At 41.3% G+C, this 24,402-nt stretch overlaps 1 protein-coding gene across 6 annotated transcripts in view; it reads left to right on the top strand.

Annotated features, from left to right (window-relative positions):
• pik3c2a (phosphatidylinositol-4-phosphate 3-kinase, catalytic subunit type 2 alpha) overlaps nucleotides 1-24,402 on the top strand; it is a 164,926-nt gene that overhangs the window by 6,743 nt on the left and 133,781 nt on the right. For 5 of the 6 annotated variants that reach the window (XM_060838947.1, XM_060838949.1, XM_060838948.1 and 2 more), the window contains exon 2: nucleotides 20,428-20,590. The exons of the other annotated variant lie outside the window; for it this stretch is intronic. The gene's annotated coding sequence lies outside the window, so the exon portion shown is untranslated. The remainder of the gene's footprint in view (nucleotides 1-20,427; nucleotides 20,591-24,402) is intronic. 6 annotated transcript variants of the gene reach the window in all.

Here is a 24,402-nt window from a genome sequence, read left to right as displayed (position 1 = left end):
GGATAACGACTTTATTTTGCCCCCCCTTTGTTTACCCTTTTTTTTCATTCTTCATCTGTCTTCCATTCATCTTTCCCTGGGGGTGGGGGGCCTATTCTTTACTCTTCCTTTGGTCTTTTTTTTATAGTTCGTGCAGCTTACTTGATTTGTGGAGGGGGGTTGTTCTGACTTGCTTTTTTTCTAGAGTGGGCTTTCCTCCTTCTTCATCTCACTTAGTTGCCTAATACTTACTGGGATTGTAATTTTGTAACGTTATATATTTCTATTTTGTATTGTTTTTACTAAATGCACCCAGGTGTTGATGGGGGACGCGTTGGGTCACTCACTTTTAATTCTGGTTTTATAAAACGCTTGAATTTGTTTACTCCATTCTACAATGCCAGGGCTGAGGGCAGGGCTCTAGCTAAGAGAGGTTATGGTGGGGTTATTGATAGGTAGTTATGCCCCCTGGGAGCAAGGGGAAAGTCTGTTTCAAATATGTTTTGCATTGTGTACTTCTTTTTTAGGAGTAGTTTCTATTTGTGTTGGTTTAATTGTTTTAACGATTTTTTTGTGTTTGTGAATTCTCTATCGTCTTTACTCAAGGTCTTTTGGGTGGGGTTCTTCCTCCTGGGGTGTCTCGGGCTTGCCTGGGTGATCATGGCTAGCCAGTCATTTAGGTGGTGCAGTTGGAATGTCAAGGGGAGTAATTCGCCAATCAAAAGGAAAAAGATATTATCAAGTCTTAAAAAAGAAAGGGTTGATGTAGCTCTGTGACAGGAGACACATCTACTTGATAAAGAAAACTTTAAAGCTACAACATGATGGATTTGATCAGGCTTTCTTTTCATCTTTCAGTTCAAAAAGTAGGGGAGTAGTCATTCTTATTTGGAAGAATCTTCCTTTCCAAATATTAAGCCAGATAAAAGATGAGTCTGGATGGTATATATTGATCAAAGCTCTAATACATGGAGAGGAATATGAAATTTTGAATCTTTATTGCCTCCCCCAACGCACCCTTTTAAATTTGTAATGGAAGCATACTCTAAGTTGATGGCTTTTAGGGTCCGCCATACAATTATAGGAGGAGATTTTAATTGCATTATGGAACCAGAGATGGGTAGGATACCTAGGAGCACTACGGGGGTATAGATCTAGAAAACTGGTGGATCTGAACAAGGAGCTAGGGCTAGTAGATGTGTGGAGTTGCCTTCATCCCCAGGATAGAGCCTTTGCTTTCTACTGTAATCCACACAAGTGCCATACCAGAACTGATATGTTTTTTATTTGCCTCCTCAACCCTTTTGAATTCGATACTGTCTTGTAAAATAGGTAATATAGCTATTTCTGATCATGCCATAATATATTTGGAAGTCAAGACTAGGGATGATGGGATAGGCCCCTGACATTGGTGTATGGATCCCTTCACATTAAAGGATTGCAAATTTATAAAGTATTTTTCGCAGGAACTCAAAACCTTCTGGGAAATTAATTCAGGTACAGCCAGTAACCCATTGATGGTGTGGGAGACCACTAAGGCATATGCGCAACACTTGGTCATCTCATATTCTGTGACCCAGAAAAGACAAAAGGGAGAGCAACAGTGCCTGCTTGAGGCTCACTTGAAGGCAGCTGAGACAATATATATTGACAGGCCGTCCATTACTAAGCTACAAAGGATCACAGCCCTTAGGGCAGCCTTGAATACCGCACTTACCCAAACAGCAAAGAGGGAAATATTATTCGCAAAGCAGAGATTATTTGAATAGGGCGACAAGCCTGGCAAATATCTAGCGTACCTTGCTAGAAAGAAAAAGGCTCCCCCAGCCATTACGTCAATTAGAGAAAGTGTTGGTACCTTGACTTGTGATTGTTTAAAAAGATCAATATAGCCTTTAGAAAGTTCTATTTTGAACTGTATAAATTGTAGGACTGTGAGGATAGAACTGGGAAGAGGGAATCCTCCTTTAAAAATTTGGCCCTTCTAGACGTAACCTCTGAGCAGATGTGGATCCTGAATGCCCCTCTGACAACCCAGGAAGTACTCGATGCAGTTAGGCAGCTTCAAAGTGGCAAAGCGCCTGGGCCATACGAATTCCAGGTTTAGTTCTATAAAGAGTTTATAGGTTAACTGGCCAGGCCCCTCATAAATATGTACAATTGCTCACTTAATAAGGGCTGCCTCCCACCTTCATTGAAAGAAGCAAATACTTCTCTCATTCTTAAAAAGGGAAAGGCCCCAGTAGATTGCTCATCATATGGACCCATATCCTTGCTAAATGTGGATTTCAAAACTCTTTCCAAAATGTAAGCATTAAGACTGGAGAGGGTCTTACCATACATTATAAAAGAGGATTAGATGGGGTTTATAAAGGGTCGCAGGTCAACCAATAATATTAGCAGGGTCTTAAATATGATACAAGCCTGTCAACAGGGAACAATACCAGGTTTAGTTGTCTCCCTGGACACAGAAGGCATTTGATTGGGTAGAATGGCCATATCTTTTTTATACACTGGAAAGGTTTGCTGTCAGAGAGGTATTTACTAAATGGGTTTCAGTATTATATAATGATCCCAAAGCAGCGGTGATGACCAATGGTTTAGGTTTGGATAGCTTTAATGTTGGCAGGGGCTGTCATCAGGGATGTCCTCTTTCACCATTATTATTCACGCTGGTGATTGAACCACTAGCAGAAGCTATACGAACTGTCCCTAACATAACTGCTCCGAGGTTGGATCGGGCCAGCACAAAATCACTCCCTATGTGGATGATGTCTTCCTCTTCTTAAGTGATCCTTTGATATCCATGTCCCGCCTAATTCAAATGGTCAACCTATTTGGTATGTTCTCAGGTTATAAAATTAATCTTATGAAATCGGAGGCCATGCTGTTGGGAGGTCTTGCCAGGGTATCTAATTTACTGGATGGATCTTGCTTTCCCTTTCAGTGGTCACTAGAAAGTTTTCTATACTTATATATTTTTATCACTCTAGTATTTGGTCAGCTGTATAAAGCCAATTTTGTGCACTTATTAGAGAAAATAAGATGGACCTTCAACGCTGGGGAGATCTCCCAATATCCTGGTTAAGCAGAGTAGCCTTAGTTAAGATGAATATTCTACGTCATCTTCTATATCCTCCCCCTGATGCTGCTGAGATTGGCGTTGCGTAAGCTGTACGGCTGGCTCGGCTACTTTATTTGAAATCAAATACGGCTCCTTCTCAAATTAGAAAAGCTGCAGCTTCCACAAGCAAGGGGAGGACTGGACTTTCCAGATTTCAGGAGGTATCAATTGAGCTCCTTATTGTCCTATGTAGCTGATCGGGTCTCTTGTGACCCACAATAATCTGGTTAGATATTGAGTCCTCCCAAGCAAAATGTTCCCTCCTCAATCTTTTATTTATGGACAAGATGAGAGCTATTATGGACTATGGTAAAAACTCTACTGAATGAAATACAATTAAAGCATGGAGGATAATGCAACAAGATGAAAATGCCCTGCAAAACAACCCCCTTAATACCCCAATACTGGGAGCATCAGGATTCCAGCCTGGGCTGACAGGTGCTACATTTCAAACTTGGAAGTCAAGAGGTATCTCTTGCTTGGGAGACCTGTTCGATGGGGAGGTTATTATGCCCTTTTGAGCAGTTGCACCGCAAGTTTGGACTGCCTAACAGGGACCTCTTTCAGTATTTCCAAATACGAGACTTTATACAAAAGAAGACCACATTGATAGTTAATCCCTACAAATCAGATAGGGAAAGGAGAGTGCTATGGCCGATGGGGCTGCCCTCGGTCAGTACTCTTTATCAGTCATTATATAAGAAGGTATCGAAGGACATGGAACAATTATATAAAGCTTGGAATCAATAATTAAGGTTGGAAATTTCTTTAGAAATATGGGAGGACATCTGGGAAAATGCCAGAAAGATCTCTATTTGTAATAGAACTCAGCTATTTAATTAAAGGTACTGCACAGGGCTCATATGGCACCTGAACGACTCGCAAAATTCAAGGCAGGAGCATCCCCAATGTGTCCGAAATGTAAAATAGAAGTTGGCACTCTCACGCATTGTCTGTGGACGTGCCATAAGATCCGCAGGTATTGGAATATAGTAGCAAATGCCTTGACAGAGATCTTGGGTACAGAGATTAGATTGGATCCAGTGTCCCTACTTTTGGGCTCTTCAGATTTTTCTTCCCTGGATGTGTACGGGAGGAAATTATTTACCATTCTCTCCTTTTGTGCAAGGAAAATATTTTGGTGAATTGGGTAGCTGAGGGTCCCCCAGGACTTTCGAACTGGCAAAGGATAGTCGTGGAATATATCCCCATTGACTTCCTCACAAATATGGTGCACCAAAAAACGAAATTATTTTATAAAACATGGAAGCCCTTTTTGAACTATATCGACACAGATATTTTGGCTGTACTGTCCAGGGTTTTTGTTTAGCTGTGATAATGGTTCTGGCTGGTTCGGGGACCCCTGGGAGGAGGAATTCCATATAAATACTGGTTTTGTTATGACTTGAAATAAATCTATTTTGAGCATGTATCTAGTTATTTAATTATTTTGTAGTTTGCTGATAGTAATGTATGATATCCCATTTTTTGTTTTGGTTGTTTGTAGGATAGATTAGTAGTTAGCTGGTTTTTTCCCCCTTTTTTTGGTTTTTTTTCTTATTTATTTAATTTTATATTGGTGCTTCTACTTGTTTGCATTACTTTTGTAATTTTGTAAAAAAAATCTTAAGTTTTCTTTTTTAAATAAAAATACCTGTTTTAAAAAAAAACAAAAACTGCCTCAGTTTTAAAATTCCCACCCATGTTTAGCCAAGCATCCCAAGTGATCTCTTTGGGAATACCAACTGCAGTACAAATGGTGGTGACAAGATCTTACTTTTTTGCAAATGTTCAGTCACCAAGAAGCTGTACCATTTCAGATAGGTTATAGTAGCACGTAGAAAAGTACAGTAAAAATGTGAATAAACAAGTAAACAAGCAAACAACAAGTTGGAGAAACCTAAACATAAGTGCATGTGAAGAAAGAAGACATGAGTGTGAAGGAGACTCAGTATTGTCTACTCATCTACAAGATCACTTGCTAATGGCATCAACCATTTCTCTAGGCTCTGGCAATGACAGTGAATGTCTGTTTTCATTGTCTGGGGCAGCAGATGTAATACTGTAAGGATTAGTAAAGGCCCCCAAATACAATGACAGTCGTGGATGATCTGAAACTTCTCCCTGAAAGTTTGTGGCAATGTCTATTTATGGGGATGACAGCAGGTGGAGTAACCACGAGTCCATCAAATCTTAAATACCACTTCTCATTCAATCATCAAACAGTGTTGTGCTACCCATTCCTGCACAATGTGTTCCTTTCCCGTAAGTTATATTGTTTTGTCCTTCACAGTTAATCTCTTCAAAGGAGATCAGTGTGAACACAATGTGATCAAGGAAGGCATTGTGCACATTATTAAACTGCTTTATTTCACAATGAATGAACACATAGGGAACCAGAGTTATGATCAGAATCACTTAGTTCATCTGAACATGTAACTTCATTTTGCTCAGTGAAATAAAGAACATACCGTGGTTTCTGATATCAGTATTATTTAGGTTATAGTATCAATCAAGAACAACTGTAAACAATTTCATCAAAGACTGATAATGTTTTGAAATGCCTTCTTATGCTCTCCAAGATTTTCAGTTGCTTTTCATTCCAATTGTTAAGATCTCTCTTAAGTGCTCCATCTGTTTTAATTAGATTTATACACTGCTTCATTTTCAACTTTACAAACTTAAAAGATATTCTAATGATTTCACCTAAGAAGAAACTGTATAAAACATCTACTTCCATCGCTATTAAACCCAAAACCCATTCTAATCTTATATTTGCCAAAAGATGAATGCATGTGCAATGTGTGACTATAATGAACATCACCCTGTTTTCCCTCCAGGAGAGGTCACTAGATAGTTATTTGGCTGAAAAGTCCTGTATGAATTTTACTTTCCTCAACCACAGTGTAGCAGTGAAGCAAATTAGGATCACTTGCAGCACTAAGGAGCCTGTTTGCTCCATCAAATGTATGATGGGTATTACTCCTTCAGTTACCTGACTTTAGATTGGACCAAGGAAACAAGTATGTACATTTAACCAGGAAACCATTAAATACTAAAATGAAAGCAAACTGGTACAGCAACTGCAGATCTGAAATAAAATAACACAGAATATGTTGGAGAAACTCAGCAGATCTTAGAACAGTGATCACATTTCAAAAAGTACTTAACTGACTATACGATACTTTGTTCTGGATTAGTGGTGCTGGAAGAGCACAGCAGTTCAGGCAGCATCCGAGGCGCAGTAAAATCGACGTTTCTGGCAAAAGCACTTCATCAGGAATAATGAAGGGCTTTTGCCCAAAACGTCGATTTTACTGCTCCTCGAATGCTGCCTGAACTGCTGTGCTCATCCAGCACCACTAATCCAGAATCTGGTTTCCAGCATCTGCAGTCATTGTTTTTACCTATAATATACTTTGGGTCATTCTGATGTTGTGAACAACACACTGTAAATGCATGTCTGTCAAATGTTTATTCAGTCTTATTCTCAACCTTAAATCTATCATTTTTCAGTAGACGTCAACAGTAAATTTAAATGGAAATTTTGGATTATTTTTGCTTGCTGGTCATAGGATGGTTGAGCTCAATTGTAACTTTGTTATTATCACCCAGTTCAGATCAGTTGTAACAGCAAAACTAAGTATCAAAGATGGAACATAACATTCAGTACCACAGAAAATGAGCAATTGCTTTGACCATTGGAAAACTGTATCTGGTCAATTATTGTAGCTATTCTGAAAAATAAGTAACCAATTAAAACTATGTCATCACTGAAGACCTAATGTTTAACATAATCTCAGGTGATAGGTGAGTTGTCTAAAATCCACTTCCCTGGACACAGAGAAGGTGATATCGATATCATCCCTATTGGAAGCAAGAGTATTCCTTATAAGTATCTAACGGGTAGGAGTACATTTTCTATGTTTATACATTTCAGAATTTATATTTAAAGCCCCCTCCATTCCATATTTTGCCGTCTTTCTTGGAAGAGATTTGATAAAGTGAAGAATCATACGATGTTTTTGTTTCACTATTGTGAGATATTACGTTATGGGTTATCTTTATTGACTCACTCACCAGCTCATTATATTCATTAATACCAGATTCCTGTTCATTCATTCATAACCCATTAGCATCCCATTATTTACTATAACACGGTTTCATTCATTCATTCATACATAAAGCTGCAGCTCTGTAGTATATTTTACAGTTGCAAGATAGACTAATATTAAAGCAATAGTTCCAAGCCCATTCACCTTAAACTTACCAGGCCTAATTCTACATCAAAAACTATCTCTGCATAGGTGTGAATATCATAAATAATACCATCCTCATCACGTCTCCACAAAAGTTTATAAATTTAATCAGCCTTTACCAATCTTCTCCAGGATCTGAACAGATTGCAGAACACTAAACAGTTTCCCCAATTAGTATCACTAACTTTTGGACAGCTGCTCCTTCTTCAGAAAAACAAGAGATAATGTTTCATATGCAAACTTAGACAGTGGATGTCAAAAACATTTACATACCTGTTCAGAGGTGCTCCAAAAGCTAGTGCTTTCAAATAAACCTGTTGGACTATAACCTGGTGTTGTGTGATTTTTAACTTTGTCCACCCCAGTCTAATACCAGCACCTCCAAGTCATGAATAAAAGAGGTTATTTCACCACTCAACAATTTTGGTAGTTGTTTGAACATAATCCCACACTATGCAAAGGTAAATCCCATCAATTGTGACCACATCTGGCTGACCAGACTGTGGTTCTCTATGGAATCATTCAATGTGAAAAAAAGCAGCTTAATAATTTACATCAAGCTTTCCTTAACAAGTGTTTACTCTGATCTTCTTTGAAGAGATTAAAGAAGCACCAGTATTAAAATCAAGAAACATCTGGGCCCAATCATATAGAATGCTATTATTGTGTTTCTGGGCCATGAAAATACATATGAGATAGTACAGATGAACTTCCATATGCTTCCTCACAGCATATTTCGTGTGAAGCCTCCATTTTATTCTCCAAGTTTTGTCATTGCATGTGTTGTGATGATCCATCACTTTTCAAAATTTTCCTTTTTTCCTCAACAGAAGGTTCCCAACCAGTATACTTGACAAGACCATCCAATGTGTAGAATCCATTTCACTAACCTCTGCTCTCATCTATTTCTGTAACCCCACCCACTCCCTCCCCACACTCTCCCAAACAAAAGAATGATCCCTTCATTCTTATCTTTCACCCCATCTGTGTTTATGTTCAATGGATCACCTTCCGCCATTTCTCCAGCACCTACATTATGCAACCACCAAATACTCCTTCAAAATAAAGCAGTGATTTATATGCATTCCTCTCAATTTATTGCACTCTATTCACTCTCATACTGATTTCTACATTGGGAAAACTATATACAGATTGATGACTGTTTCGCAGTTGTTTGTTTGATTTAGTCTCAAACTAGCTCCCATAGGCTGATGTTTGTGTCTGCTACAATATTCTCAGGAAGCTCAACACAAGGTTGGGAACAAGACTTTATCTTTCGGCTTGGCACTCTACAACTGTCTGGATTCAACATTATGATCTATAGTTGTTAAACTCAGACTATGCCTCAATCTTACTCCATATGTTTTCTTTTTCCTGTTTGTTTTGTTGGGTTGATCTTCATCGTGTTTGTCTGATTAGATGATTTTCATGTGGAAATTCATGCCTCATTTGGCCTAACAGCCAATTTCTTTACTTAATTCACATGGACACAATCTTTGTTACTTCACAAAATCTGTTCCCAGCATTTTCAATTGTTGCTTCATGAAACCTTCAGTTAATTACTGTAAGCTTCTCTGGCTTTGCCCTGTCACTGTGTTTTTTTAATAAATTCAGTGTTTTGCTCATGTGTTGTCCCACAAAAAGAAAGTTGTAAAATCCATTCATTTCTTGAAACTCAAGAAAGTATCTGTGGTAGACCTCAATTTGGATCACAATGTCATATTCTACTCCACTCCAATTGTGATAACTTATGCAGTAATGTTTCACTTGTATCAAAGTTTTCATTTCACATTCAATCTGAAGACATCTCAATGGATTTCAAGCTTGTTTAGTTCATCACTCAAAAATCTCAGTGATAGAATTACCAAGCTCTCAACTGTTTGTAAGACTGAGGTGTACAGTATACAACTGAGAGTAAATTAACATTAACCTGGTAATCTTGCCAAACTGGGATAGATTCATTGCTGTATGAGAAGTGGAAAAAAAATATAATTGATACACTGGAGATTGCTTCACAAAAGTGCAACAAAGAAAGCATTATTGCAACAGAGTAGAAAAAACTACTTGACACCAGGGAATACCAAATGCAAAAATTACAAGAATAATAAAATACTGATGGAAAAGGATACACCTGATCTAAAAGTTGAAGTTCTAAATTGGAGAAAGGCCAATTTTGATGGTATTAGGCAAGAGCTTTCAAAAGCTGACTGGTGGCAGATATTCGCAGGTAAAGGGATGCCTGGAAAATGGGAAGCCTTCAGAAATGAGATAACGAGAATCCAGAGAAAGTATATTCCTGTTAGGGTGAAAGGAAAGGCTGGTAGACAGAGGGAATGCTGGATGACTGAAGAAATTGAGTGTTCGGTTAAGAAAAAGAAGGAAGCATATGTAAGGGATCGACAGGATAGATCCAGTGAATCCTTAGAAGAGTATAAAGGCAATAGGAGTATACTTAAGAGGGATATCAGGAGGGCAAAAAGCGGACATGAGATAGCTTTGGCAAATAGAGTTAAGCAGAATCCAAAGGGAATTTTGCAAATACAGTAAGGACAAAAGGATAACTCTGGAGAGAATAGGGCCCCTCAAAGATCAGCAAGACAGCCTTTGTGTGGAGCCGCAGAAAATGGGGGAGATACTAAACGAGTATTTTGCATCAGTATTTACTGTGGAAAGGATATGGAAGATATAGAAAGTAGTGAAATAGATGGTGACACCTTACAAAATATATATATTACGGAGGAGGAAGTGTTGGATATCATAAAACGCATAAAGGTGGATAAGTCCCCAGGACCTGATCAGGTGTACCCTAGAACTCTGTGAGAAGCCAGAGAAGTGATTGCTGGGCCTCTTGCTGAGATATTTGTATCATTAATAGTCACAGGTGAGGTGCCAGAAGAATAGAGGTTGGCTAACGTGGTGCCACTGTTTAAGAAGAGTAGTAAGGACAAGCCAGGAAACTATAGACCAATGAGCCTGACCTCAGTGGTGGTCAAGTTGTTGGAGGGAATCCTGAGGGACAGGATGTACATGTATTTGGAAAGGCAAGGACTGATTAGGGATAGTCAACATGGCTTTGTACGTGGGAAATCATGTCTCACAAACTTGATTGAGTTTTTTGAGGAAGAGGATTGATGAGGGCAGAGCGGTAGATGTGATCTATATGGACTTCAATAAGGCGTTCGACAAGGTTCCCCATGGGAGACTGATGAGTAAAGGTTAGATCTCATGGAATACAGGGAGAACTGACCATTTGGATACAGAACTGGCTCAAAGGTAGAAGACAGAGCGTGGTGGTGGACGGTTGTTTTTCAGACTGGAGGCTTGTGACCAGTGGAGTGCCACAGAATCAGTGCTGGGTCCTCTACTTTTTGTCATTTATATAAATGATTTGGATGTGAGTTAGTAAGTTTGCAGATGACACCAAAATTGGAGGTGTAGTGGACAGCGAAGGAGGTTACCTCAGATGGGCCAATGGGCTGAGAAGTTGCAGATGGAGTTTAATTCAGATAAATGTGAGGTGCTGCATTTTGGGAAAGCAAATCTTAGCAGGACTTATACACTTAATGGTAAGTTTCTAGGGAGTGTTGCTGAACAAAGAGACCTTGGAGTACAGGTTCATAGCTCCTTGAAAGTGGAGTCACAGGTAGATAGGATAGTCAAGAAGGCATTTGGTATGCTCTCCTTTATTAGTCAGAGTATTGAGTACAGGAATTGAAGGTCATGTTGCGGCTGTACAGGACATTGGTTAGGCCACTGTTGGAATATGTGTGCATTTCTGGTCTACTTTCTCTTGGAAAGATGTTGTGAAACTTGAAAGGGTTCACAAAAGGTTTACAAGGATGTTGCCAGGGTTGAAGGATTTGAGCTATAGGGAGGGACTGAACAGGCTGGGGCTGTTTCCTCTGGAGCATCGGAGGCTGAGGGGGTGACCTTATCGAGGTTTACAAAATTATGAGGGGCATGGATAGGATAAATAAACAAAGTCTTTTCCCTGAGTTAGAGGAGTCCAGAACTAGAGGGCATAGGTTTAGGGTGAGCGGGGAAAGATATAGAAGGGACCTAAGCGGCAACGTTTTCACACAGAGGGTGGTACGTGTATGGAATGAGCTGCCAGATGAAGTGGTGGAGGCTGGTACAATTGCAACATTTAAAAGGCTTCCAGATGGGTGTCTGAATAGGAAGGGTTTGGTGGGATATGGGCCGGGTGCTGGCAGGTGGGACTAGATTGGGTTGGGATATTTGGTCGGCATGGACGGGTTGGACCGAAGGGTCGGTTTCCATGCTGTACATCTCTATGACTCTATAAAGTAGCCCAGTATTCTACTTCATTATGGTTCAAAAAGCAGCAATGTTCCTCAAAACATATGTTTTCTCTTTTTCTTTGTAATATATTATGTGTGATGTCTAGTAACCAAGATGGTTAAATTGTATTGCTTAAATTTTGCCAAAGACGTTGCTATTAGAGGACCTTTTGTGAATTCATAATATTACTTCTGTTTTTCTCTTTGTTCTTAAGGAGGTGGCTTAGAATATTTTATTATATCAATGTATTGTTTAAAATCAGAAACTAGATTTTAAAAATTACTGACTTGAACAGCATATGGAAACAGAACCAACTACCGAAATAAAAATATTCAGGGTAATTTTATTTTGATAGAAGTTATAGAATTATAGAGTCATAGAGATGTACAGCATGGAAACAGACCCTTCGGTCCAACACGTCCATGCCGACCAGAAATCCCAACCCAATCTAGTCCCACCTGCCAGCACCTGGCCCATATCCCTCCAAACCCTTCCTATTCATATACCGATCCAGATGCCTTTTAAATGTTGCAATTGTACCAGCGTCCACCACATCCTCTGGCAGCTCATTCCATACACGTACCACCCTCTGAATGAAAAGGTTGCCCCTTAGGTCTGTTTTATATCTTTCCCCTCTCACCCTAACCTACGCCCTCTAGTTCTGGACTCCCCGACCCCAGGGAAAAGACTTTGTCTATTTATCCTATCCATGCCCCTAATAATTTTGTAAACCTCTATAAGGTCACCCCATAGCCTCCGACGCTCCAGAGAAAACAGCCCCAGCCTATTCAGCCTCTCCCTGTAGCTCAGATCCTCCAACCCTGGCAACATCCTTGTAAATCTTTTCTGAACCCTTTCAAGTTTCACAACATCTTTCTGATAGGAAAGAGACCAGAATTGCATGCAATATTCCAACAGTGGCTTAACCAATGTCCTGTACAGTAGTAACATGACGTCCCAACTCCTGTACTCAATACTCTGACCAGTAAAGGAAAGCATACCAAACGCCTTCTTCGCTATCCTATCTACCTGTGACTCCACTTTCAAAGAGCTATGAACCTGCACTCCTAGGTCTCTTTGTTTAGCAACACTCCCTAGGACCTTAGCATTAAGTATATAAGTCCTGCTAAGATTTGCTTTCCCAAAATGCAGCACCTCGCATTTATCTGAATTAAACTCCATCTGCCACTTCTCAGCCCATTGGCCCATCTGGTCCAGATCCCGCTGTAATCTGGGGAAACCCTCTTCGCTGTCCACTATACCTCTAATTTTGGTGTCATCTGAAAACTTACTAACTCTACCTCTCAGGCTCACATCCAAATCATGTATGAAAATGACAAAACTTAGAGGACCCAGCACCAATCCTTGTGGCACTCCACAGGCCACAGGCCTCCAGTCTGAAAACAGCCCTCCACCACCACCCTCTGTCTTCTAACTTTAAGCCAGTTCTGTATCCAAATGGCTAGTTCTCCCTGTATGCCGTGAGATTTAAACTTGCTATTCAGTCTTCCATGGGGAACCTTGTCAAATGCCTTACTGAAGTCCATATAGATCACATCTACTGCTCTGCCCTCATCAATCTTCTTTGTTACTTCTTCAAAAAACTCAATCAAGTTTGTGAGACATGATTTCCCATGCATAAATCCATGTTGACTATCCCGAATCAGTCCTTGCCTTTCCAAATACATGTACATCCTGTCCCTCAGGATTCCCTCCAACAACTTGCCCACCACCGAGGTCAGGCTCACTGGTCTATAGTTCCCTGGCTTGTCTTTACCGCCCTCCTTAAACAGTGGCACCACATTTGCCAACCTCCAGTTTTCCAGCACCTCACCTGTGACTATCGATGATACAAATATGTCAGGAAGAGGCCCAGCAATCACTTCTCTGCTTCCTACAGAGTTCTCAGGTACACCTGATCAGGTCCTGGGGATTTATCCACTTTTAACCGTTTCAAGACATCCAGCACTTCCTCCTCTGTAATCTGACCATTTTGCAAAAGTCGTCATTTATTTCCCTACAGTCTACATCTTCCATATCCTTTTTCACAGTAAGTACTGATGCAAAATATTCATTTAGTGTCTCCCCCATTTTCTGTGGCTCCACACAAAGGCTGCCTTGCTGATCTTTGAGAGGCCCTATTCTCTCCCTAGTTACCCTTTTGTCCTTAATATATTTGTAAAGACCCCTTGGATTCTCCTTAATTCTATTTGTCAAAGCTATCTCATGTCCTTGTTTTGCCCTCCTGATTTCCCTCTTAAGTATACTCCTACTTTCTTTATACTCTTCTAAGGATTCACTCGATCTATCCTGTCTATACCTGACATATGCTTCCTTCTCCTTCTTAACCAAACCCTCAATTTCTTTAGTCATCCAGCATTCCCTACACCTGGCAGCTTTCCCTTTCACCCTGACAGGAATGTACTTTCTCTGGATTCTTATCTCACTTCTGAAGGTTTCCCATTTCCCAGCAGTCCCTTTACCTGCAAACATCCGCCTCCAATCAGCTTTCGAAAGTTCTTGCCTAATACCGTCAAAATCGGCCTTTCTCCAATTTAGGACTTCAACTTTTAATCTGGTCTATCCGTTTCCATCACTATTTTAAAACAAATAGAATTATGGTTGCTAGCCCCAAAGTGTTCACCCACTGACACCTCAGTCACCTGACCTGCCTTATTTCCCAAGAGTAGGTCATGTTTTGTATCTTCTCTAGTAAGTACATCCACATACTGAATCAGAAAATTGTCTTGTACACACTTAAGAAATTCCTCTCCATCTAAACCTTTAACACTATGGCAGTCCCAGTCGATGTTTGGAAAGTTAAAATCCCCTACCATAACTACCCTATTATTCTTACAGATAGCTGAGATTTCCTTACAAGTTTGTTTCTCAATTTCCCTCTGACTATTGGGGGGTCTATAATACAATCCCAATAAGGTGATCATCCCTTTCTTATTTCTCAGTTCCACCCAAATAACTTCCCTGGATGTATTTCTGGGAATATCCTCCCTCAGCACAGCTGTAATGCTATCCCTTATCAAAAATGACACTCCCCCTCCTCTCTTGCCCCACTTTCTATCCTTCCTGTAGCATTTGTATCCTGGAACATTAAGCTGCCAGTCTTGCCCACCCCTGAGCCATGTTTTCGTAATTGATATGATATCCCAGTCCCATATTCTTAACCATGCCCTGGGTTTATCTGCCTTCCCTGTTAGGCTCCTTGCATTGAAATAAATGCAGTTTAATTTATTAGTCCTACCTTGTCCCTGCCTGGTCTGACTGTTTGACTCACTTCTGTTCTCAGCTGTACCCTTCGCAAAACGATCTCTTTCCTCACTATCTTCCTGGGTCCCACTCCCCCCACCTTACTAGTTTAAATCCTCCCAAGCAGTTCTAGCAAATTTTCCTGCCAGTATATTAGTCCCCTTCCAATTTAGGTGCAATCCGTCCTTCTTGTACAGGTCACTTCTACCTCAAAAGAGATTCCAATGATCAAAAAATGTGAATCCTTCTCCCATCCACCAGCTCCTCAGCCATGCATTCATCTGCTCTATCCTCCTATTCTTGCCCTCACTAGTTCGTAGCACTAGAGTAATCCAGGTATTACTCCTCTTGAGGACCTCCTTTTTAAATTTCTGCCTAACTCTCTGTAATCTCCCTTCAGAATCTCAACCTTTTCCCTTCCAATGTCGTTGGTTGCAATGTGGACAATGATGTCCTGCTGGCCCCTCTCCCCCATGCGAACATTCTGCACCCTCTCTGAGACATCCTTGATCCTGGCACTAGGGAAACAACACACCATTCTGCTTTTTTTCTGCTGGCCACAGAAACGTCTGTCTGTACCTCTGACTACAGAATCCCCTACACAATTGATCTCTTGGAATCCAACATGCCCCTTGTTGCCTTATTGTCAGTCTCAATACCAGAAACTTGGCTGTCAGTGCTACGTTCCCTGAGAATCCATCACCCCCTACATTTTCCAAAACAACATACCTGTTTGAAATGGGTATATCCACAAAAGATTCCTGCCCTAGGTGCCAACCTCTCTCACCCTTCCTGGAGTTAACCCATCTATGTGACTGTATCTGAGACTTTCCCCCCTTCCTATAACTGCATCCATCACATACTGTTGCTGTTGCAAATTCCTCATCGCTTCTATTGTCTCTCCAACTGATCCACTCGATCTGATAAGATTTGCATCCAACAGCATTTATGGCAGATATAATCCGCAGTAACCCTTAAATTCTCTTTAAACTCCCACATCTGACAAGGAGTACGTATCACTGCAAAGGCCATTTTTGCTCCTTCACAATCTGCAGACCCAGAAAATAACACCATCTTATTCCTCTACAAACACTGCCCCAGGTTAAATTAATAGCTATGGCTTATATTTTAAGTTTAATCAAGAGACTTATCTCCAAAAACATATAATCAAGAAAGAATCCACTCTACTCACTACTGCAGCCTTTCTCTTGGACAGACTTAAAACAGCAATTAATTTATCTGATTCTGTGCTGTGAACTTCGCCCACCAGTATCCTCCAAGATTAGTTGTGAATTTCACTGTTCGTTAATTTTCCCAGATGCACTCTGATGTCCAGCGATACATGAATTCAAACAGCAAAGACGGTAACTGTGCAGGTTCTCTCTCTCTCTCTCTCTTTCTCTCTCTCCTGTACTGTCCTCACCATGTACTTCCTTTGTCTGCTCTGCTGTTGTTTTGACTTTTTTTTCAAAGTTCCAAAACAATGCAACAGCATATAAAACAATAATTGCTGCTCCTGGAATTCGAGGAAGTCACCTCCAACACCTAAAATACCTCAAAAAATGGAGCAATTCTTACAGCCAGAAATTTTTCCTGTCCTCCATCTTGGATTACAGGGACGTAACAACTTCACCAAAACCTTCAATCTGACCTCAAATTCATCTGGACCATCTCGGACATCTCTTCCCCCTTCCTGGACCTCACCATCTTCATCTCAGGTGACCTACTAACCACGGACATCTACTACAAGCGCACTGTCTCCCACAGGTGTACCTCCTTCCATCCCACCTCCTATAAAAATGCCATCCCTTATTCCCAATTCCTCCCCAGCCACTGCATCTGTTCCCAGGATAACAAATTCCACCTGAGAAAATCTCAGATGGCTTCCTTCTTCCAAGATTGCAACTTCCTTTCCTACATGGTCAACGATGCCATCCAATGTATCTCCTCCACTTCTCGCACCACTGCCCTTGAACCCCACCCATCCCAATGCCCCAGTCCTCACTTTTCATCCCTCCAACCTCCACATACATTGCATCATCCTCCGCCACTTCTGCCACCCACAAACAGACCCCACCCCCAGACATATATTTCCCTTCCCACCCTTATCACTGTTCGGGAGAGACCATTCCCTCTGTGAATCCCTCGTCAGGTCCACACCTCCCCAACTGCCCACACCCCACTCCTGGCACCTTCTCCTGCCACCACAGGAAGTGCAAAACCTGTACCCACATCACTCCACTCACCTCTATCCAAGGCCCCAAAGGACCCTTCCACATCTGACAGAAATTTACCGTACCTCCACCAATGTCATCTACTGTATCTGTTGCACCCGATGTGGTCACCTCTACATTGGGAAAACAGGATGCCTCCTTGCGAAGCGTTTCAGAGAACATCTCTGGCACACTGCACCAACCAACTCCACCATCTGTGACTGAACACTTCAACTCTCCCTCCCACTCCATCAGGGACATGCAGATCCTGGCCTCCTCCATCACCAAATCCATACCACAGAATGCCTGGAGAAAAATGCCTCCGATTCCACCTTGGGACCCTGCAACACGGGGGATCGATGTGAATTTCATCAGTTTCTTCATTTCACCTACCCCCACATTATCCCAGGCCCAAGCCTCCAACTCAGCACTACCCTCCTGACCTTTCCCATCTATTTGCTCCACCCTTCTCTCTGACCTATCACCTTCTCACTCACCTTCATCTACCTACTGCATTCTCTACTATCTTCCCCCTAGCCCAAACCCTCTCCCATTTATCTCTGAGCCTCCCGGCCAACAGGCCTCATTCCTGATGAAGGGCTTATGCCTGAAATGTTGATTCCTTTGATGCTGCCTGACCTGCTGTGCTTTTCCAGCACCACATTGTCGACTCTGATCTCCAGCATCTGCAGTTCTCACTTTCTACTCATAATTTGGGAAGAATGGTTTGGTATTATTCAACTGTGAGCCTGTGTATATCCATGGGCAGAGTGGTGATGGATAAATGTAACATGGTTCAAATTCAGATAGGCAGCAAAGATTTGGATAACTGTTAAGGACTGATGGTATCTACCCCAGGTTTTTGAGAGAAGCAAGAGAGGAAATTGCTGGGGCTTTGACCATGATCATTGAATCCTTGCTCACCATGGAGGACCAGAGGACTGGTGAGTATGTAATATTGTATCTCTGTTCAGGAAGGGAAATAGGGTTAATCTAGGCTACTGGAGACTGGTAAGTTTCACATTGGTGGTTAAGAAGCTATAGGAGAAAATTCTTTCGGATTTATGCACATTTTGAAAAGCATAGCCTAATTAGGGACAGTCAGCATGGCTTTGTGTGGAGCAGGTCAGAATTTACTGACTTGATTACATTTTTTGAGGGAGCTTCACAAAGATGATCAATGAGGGGAGAGCAGTGGATGTTATCTACATGGATTTTAATAAGGCTTTCAACAATGTCCATTGTGGTAAGCTCATTCAGAAGCTTAGGATGCATGGGATCCAGGAGAACACCATTCCTGATGAAGGACTTATGCCCGAAGCATTGATTCTCCAGCTCCTTGGATGCTGCCTGACCTGCTGTGCTTTCCCAGCAACACACTCTCGACACTGATCTCCAGCATCTGCAGTCCCCACTTTCTCCTCTAGAATTGGCTTGCCCATAGAAGGTGAAGGGTGGTGTGGAAGAGCACTTTTCAGACTGGATGTCCATGACCAATGGTGTTCTGCAGGGATCTGTACTGGGACCTCTGCTGTTTGTGAAATACATAAATGACTTGGATGTAAATGTAGATGAGTGGGTCAGTAAGTTTGCAGACAGTACAAAGATTGATGCAGTTGTGGATAGTGTAGAAGGTTGTTAAAAGATACAGTGCAATATAGGCAGATCTGGGCACAACAATGGCAGATGGAGTTTAATCCAGGTATAAGTGTGAGGTGCTGTATTTTGGGAGATCAATTGTTAAGGATAAGTATGCATTTAATGACAGGACCCTGAACAGCATTGAATGTACAGAGTAATCTTGGGGTTCAAGTCCATAGCTCCCTGAAAGTGACCACGCAAGTAATTAGGGTGGTAAAGAAGGCATATAGCCTTCATTGGATGGGGAATTGAGTACAAGAGTCAGGATGTCATGTTGCAGATTTATGAGTTGAGCTGGGCACAGATTTGGATAATCTCCAGTTGATATTTGGTACAGAGTTCATTTTGGGGTCAAACCACCTTGGTCTCAAACAGCTATCAGGGAGAAATGGTGTCTAATCAGGGGAACAGAGGTTATGATGGAGACAGAATATATTTATTTCTGGAATATTTCTGCTCTGCAGCTTTTTGATATTGGGTATGCAATCTGACAACCGTGGAGACACTGGAAGTTGTTGCGAGAGGTCCTTAGTGTGCCGATGGAAACTAACATTAAGTTTAGGGATGATAGTCGTAAGGAGCAACATGTAGAAAAATAGAAATTTGATATTTGTTCAAGATGCCTTAGAAATTGTTGATGGATCATTTGAGTCAATAAAGTCAAAGTCCTTATTGTTAAAGATATAAAACGACAATCTTTATTTTAGGAAAAAACAACTGAAGATGCTAAAAACAGAAAATGAAACTAGTTCCAAAGATTCACCTTGGACTCGAAACGTTAACTCTATTTCTCTCTCCACAGATGTTGTCAGACTTGCTGAGTTTCTTTATTTACCTTTGTTAAGATTCTTACCACACGAGTCTGGTTTCAGCAGCTGATTGCAACAGTCTGATCCCTCCTTGTTCCGGTTTAACACTATTTGTTTTATTTTAACGTCACATAACAAACATACCGACGCTCTCTTTCATTTTATGTTACAATGTATATAAGCTTTTCCAAAAATTTAATCCATGCCCAAAATCTGCAATGAATGTAGTGAAACCATAAAATATGCCCGGCTTTCGTAATCTTATCGCTTTATGTGTTTACTCTTATTAATTCATGAATTGTAGAAAGTATCGCTTATACTAAAACAATTAACAATTCAGAAAAAGGTTCTGCGACTTGAACTGGGGAACTCAAAGCTTCAACTGTACAGTTAACCTACTTGAAATCCCTTTTGTGCCCTATTTGATTCTATCCTGAACTTTATAATGTTCTGGATGAGAATGCCATTCATCAACTGTATCGAAAACGATGATCTTGAGACCGGTGATTTTAGTGTTGCACAATGGCAGCTCGAGGCGTTCTGGATCACAGGAACAACTAGAAACTGTTGGGATGCTTGCACGGAAAAGTGTGTTGCAGAGGGACTGCGGTCGGAATTCCTGCCATTGTTCAGACAGGACGCTGCCTTGGGAGAATTGACAACCTTCCCCCACCCCCCAACTTCCTTCCCACGGCATTCGATTGGAATCCTCTCGGCGTTCCAACAGAATGTCGCGTGCCCCAGCGTTCCATCCTCCCATTGTTCTGGCCGAACGTTGCGTCACTCGACATTCGATCGCATTGTTACCGTAACCGCCGTCTTTGCACTTTTTTCAGCCTCCACCGGGATCGACCCCTCGTAAGAGCTTCCCTCCGCCCAGCCCGCATTTAAAGGGCCCCCGTTTCCAAAGCCTCGACTTGATTCCCGGAAGTGACGGCCAATGTGTGGATACCGGAGATCGCTGGAAGATGGCGGCTCGGCGCTGCGCTGAGGTGTGAGGTGAGTGGGAGCGCGCTCAACAGCTCCGCTCTCTTTTTAAAAAAAGGAGAGAAAAAAAACAAATCACAGCCAGTTCCCTTAACGGTAGGCGCCCGCACTCTAAGGTAAATAGAAAAAGGTGTTCGTGCAGTCTTGTGGATGGACTTAAACTTTCACTGAGTCTGAAAACGCATGGAATAGTGTGTAAAAGTTCCAGAGTCTGTTGTAGGTGCACACTGGGGCAGAATTAGGATTTCTGAGAGTCTCTGATCAAACAGAAGCAGTCAGCGTCTTTTATTCAGTAGAATTAGTACGTGCCATGTCAGATGTTGAGCTCGACAGCGCGGCTCTTGAAGTGTGATCATTTGCGGCTCCGTAACGGTCTAACTCGCCGCTCTGTGTACGGGCACTTTTTTGATTTCTGAAGCCAGCTTTTTTTTTGAGTTGCCTGGTTTGAGTCTTATTTATTCATCCATCCATTCATTCACGTTTTAAACCGAGTAATGTATTTGTCATTGTTCCTGTTTCGATATGATTCAGGACTGGCACGATTTATTTTCAAATATCGTGGCGAAGAATCAATATTTACCGATTAGCCCGGTTTGTGTCCGCGCTTTGAATATTTAGCAGTGTTGTAACTGAGATTTTTGCTGATGTTTTGGATGGGGTGCTTTGAAAGGTGGAATGTTTCACTAACGTTATTTAAATTATTTACTGACGAGCAGCGTTACAGTTGGGTCGAGTTAACTGATGGAAAGAATTCTGCGAGATGTTTCGGTTAAATTTAGTTTCCTTCTGTTAGCGATTGCCATAATATTAAATCAGACTTTGAATTTCACGTATTCATCTTTAAAAAGAACTGGGGATGTTGGAAATTTGAAACAACAAAAACTGCTGAAGACTCGGCCATTCCGTGAAGGGCCACTGGACTCGAAACGTTAACTCTGCTTTCTCACCACAGATGCTGGCAGATCTGATGTTTCTCCCACAATTTCTGTTCTTATTCTGTGTTTTTAGTCTGGGGCACCATGGTAAATATTCCTGTAAATTTTGTGTGTCTGGAGAGAAGTTCACCTTTAGCACCGTGAATGTTTGAGCGAGTTTTGTGTTCATTGCAAAGACCTTTGTGTAAACGCTGGAGGATGATCAGTGTCTGCTTTACTGAGAAGCGTTTCGTTCCACCAATACTGTGGGATCGTATGACTTCTAGATAAGGGTTTTTATGGTTGTCATCCACACGATAAATTGGGATTAAAATTGTCACTCGCCTAAACGATTAATTAAGAATACCAGCACAGATTTCTTGAAGGCAAGTTTTTTTGACTAATTTTGGGTTTTTATTGATGAGGTAACTGAAAGGGTAGAAAGTGGTCATGTAGTTGTAGTGTGGGTAGACCTCCAAAAAGCACTTGATGACGTGACTCATAATAGACTTTTGAGAAAATTGAGTTAAAAGCAACATGAAGGTTGAATTGAATGATAGGAAACGTGATGGAGGAGCAGTGTTCCTAAAGCTAGTGCTTCCAAATGAATCTGGGCAATGACCTGGTGTTGTGTGATAGGAAAAGAGCAGTGGTCCTTTGTCAGGACAGGAGGAGGGGGTAGAAAGCAATGAAGGTGAAAAGGCAAAAGATTAACATGGAAATCTTGTCAGGATAACAGTGGAACTTCAAGGTGGACATGACTGGAAGAGAAGTGGCAATAAATTAAACACTCAAATAATATCAAAGTACTGTACATGCTGGATTTTTGAAACAGTGAGAAAATGCTGCCAAAAACTCCGATGTGGGAGCGTCCGAGAGGAAGAGTTAACATTTTGAATCTTCAGAACTAGTGAAGGATCATACCCAACTTGAAACATTTAACTCTCTCCCTCCAGATGCTGCCAGACCTGTTGAGTTTTGCCAGCATTTTGTCTTTTTGTTTTCAGACTTTTAGTTTCGGTATTCCTGAAGAAGGGTCACTGAACCCAAAATGTTCCCTCTGATTTCTGTCCACTGAATCCAGACCTGCTGACTTTTACCAGCATTTTGTTTCCTTTGTTTATAGGTAGTTTTCTATTTATAACAGCACAGTGGCGCATGATTGTTGTTTGGATTTGAGGTAAATGGTTAGTTGTTGTTTGGACTGAATAAAGACGCCTTGTGGGGTTCCCAATGATCGATGCTAAATGTACAAAATTTATAAATGTTACGCAACATAGCAGTTAGTGTACTTTTGAGGATGGTCTTAAATCTCAAAGTACATACTCCAGGAAAGTGGAAGGTGAGGAAAAGTGGTCAATGCGATTTAATGCAGACAATAGAGAAATGTTTTATTTTGATGGGATAAACGAGGAGAGGTAAAATCAAGGGTAGAATTCCCAATGGGGTGAATAAGGAGAGGGGTTGAGAAATACACACTACTACAAAATAGTAGTAGGAGCAGGCCATTAAGTCAGTCATCCAAGACAAAAACAGACCCTTCGGTCCAACCAGTCCATGCCGAACATAACCCCAAACTAAACAAACCTATCTGCTTGCTCCTGGCCCATATTACTCCAAACCTTTCCTATTCATGTAAATAACCAAATGTATCTATGAAGTATAGTAACATTTTAATAAAACCATAATTAAGCCTGCCCTCAACTGCAGTCTACCATTCAATGGGATCGTGGCTGATCTGTTTGTAACCTCAAATCCGCATACTACTTATTCCACAAATCATTCCAGGTGGCAGGACAGAGCAGTTGGACTGCATGAGATATGGAGCTTCTTAAATTGTACAGCATCAATCAATGCAAAGAAATTATACTAAACCTGTTTTTTTTTTAAAGAAAACCGTTTCAGACTCAAATGCAATATTACATCTTACTCTTACAGTTGCATCTTACGGTTTCAGATTAGATTCCCTTAGTGTGGAAACAGGCCCTTTGGCCCAACCAGTCCACACTAACCCTCCGAAGAGTAACCCACCCAGACTCATTTCCTGACACATTCCCCTGACTCGTGCACCTAACACTATATGGGCAATTTAGCATGGCCAATCCACCTAACCTGCACTTTTTTTGATTGTGGGAGGAAACTGGAGCACCCAGAGGAAACACAGAGAATGTGCAAACTCCACACTGTCAGTCACCTGAGACACGGATCGAACCCCGGGTCTATGAGGCAGCTGTACTAACCATTGAGGCACATGATCGAGGCTGCTGAGAAGTCAGCAGACACAGACTCTGAAACCACACTTAGCACCAATGCTCGCAGACAGTGTGAGCTGGCTGAGGAGTGAGGATCTAAAGTAGCATTAAGGTCCCAGACTTTTATCTTATCGCATAGGCTCCACTTAGAAAGAATATGAACACATTAAAGAGTGCAGAAAGTTTGGGTGTTTCCAGGGCTGAAAATCTTCAGTTATGTACGTAGATCGGAGACTTCAGGCCTCTTGAAAAGGGAGTTAAGATGAAATTTGATAGCTTTCAAAATCATGATGGTCTGGAGAGAGCAGATGTGGACGAACCTCCAGTTGGTAAAGAAATGTGAACGAGAGGACATCACTCAATGATTGGTAAAAGTAGTAATTATGACATGAGAAAAAAAATGTTTTGTGCTGTGAGTACACTAATTGAGAGTGTAGTGGAGGCAGATTCAGTTCTGTTTCTAAATAGAATTGGGTTATCACCTAAAGGGGAAAAAAAAATTGCCATACAATAGGGAATAGGGTGGAGTCCTGCACGGAGCTGGTAGAAACACAAGGGGCAAAAGTCATTCTTCTGTGCTGTAGTCAATCGCCATTCTGTTGGAATGTCATGGGTATACTGTACATAGCTTTCGAAGGAGAAAGGTTAGTGTCTTTCC

This window comes from Hemiscyllium ocellatum, chromosome 18 (genome assembly GCF_020745735.1).
Source record: "Hemiscyllium ocellatum isolate sHemOce1 chromosome 18, sHemOce1.pat.X.cur, whole genome shotgun sequence".
Classification (NCBI taxonomy): domain Eukaryota; kingdom Metazoa; phylum Chordata; class Chondrichthyes; order Orectolobiformes; family Hemiscylliidae; genus Hemiscyllium; species Hemiscyllium ocellatum.
The sequence above is the reverse complement of the archived record's forward strand: the minus strand, read 5'-3'. Positions and strand labels throughout refer to the sequence as shown.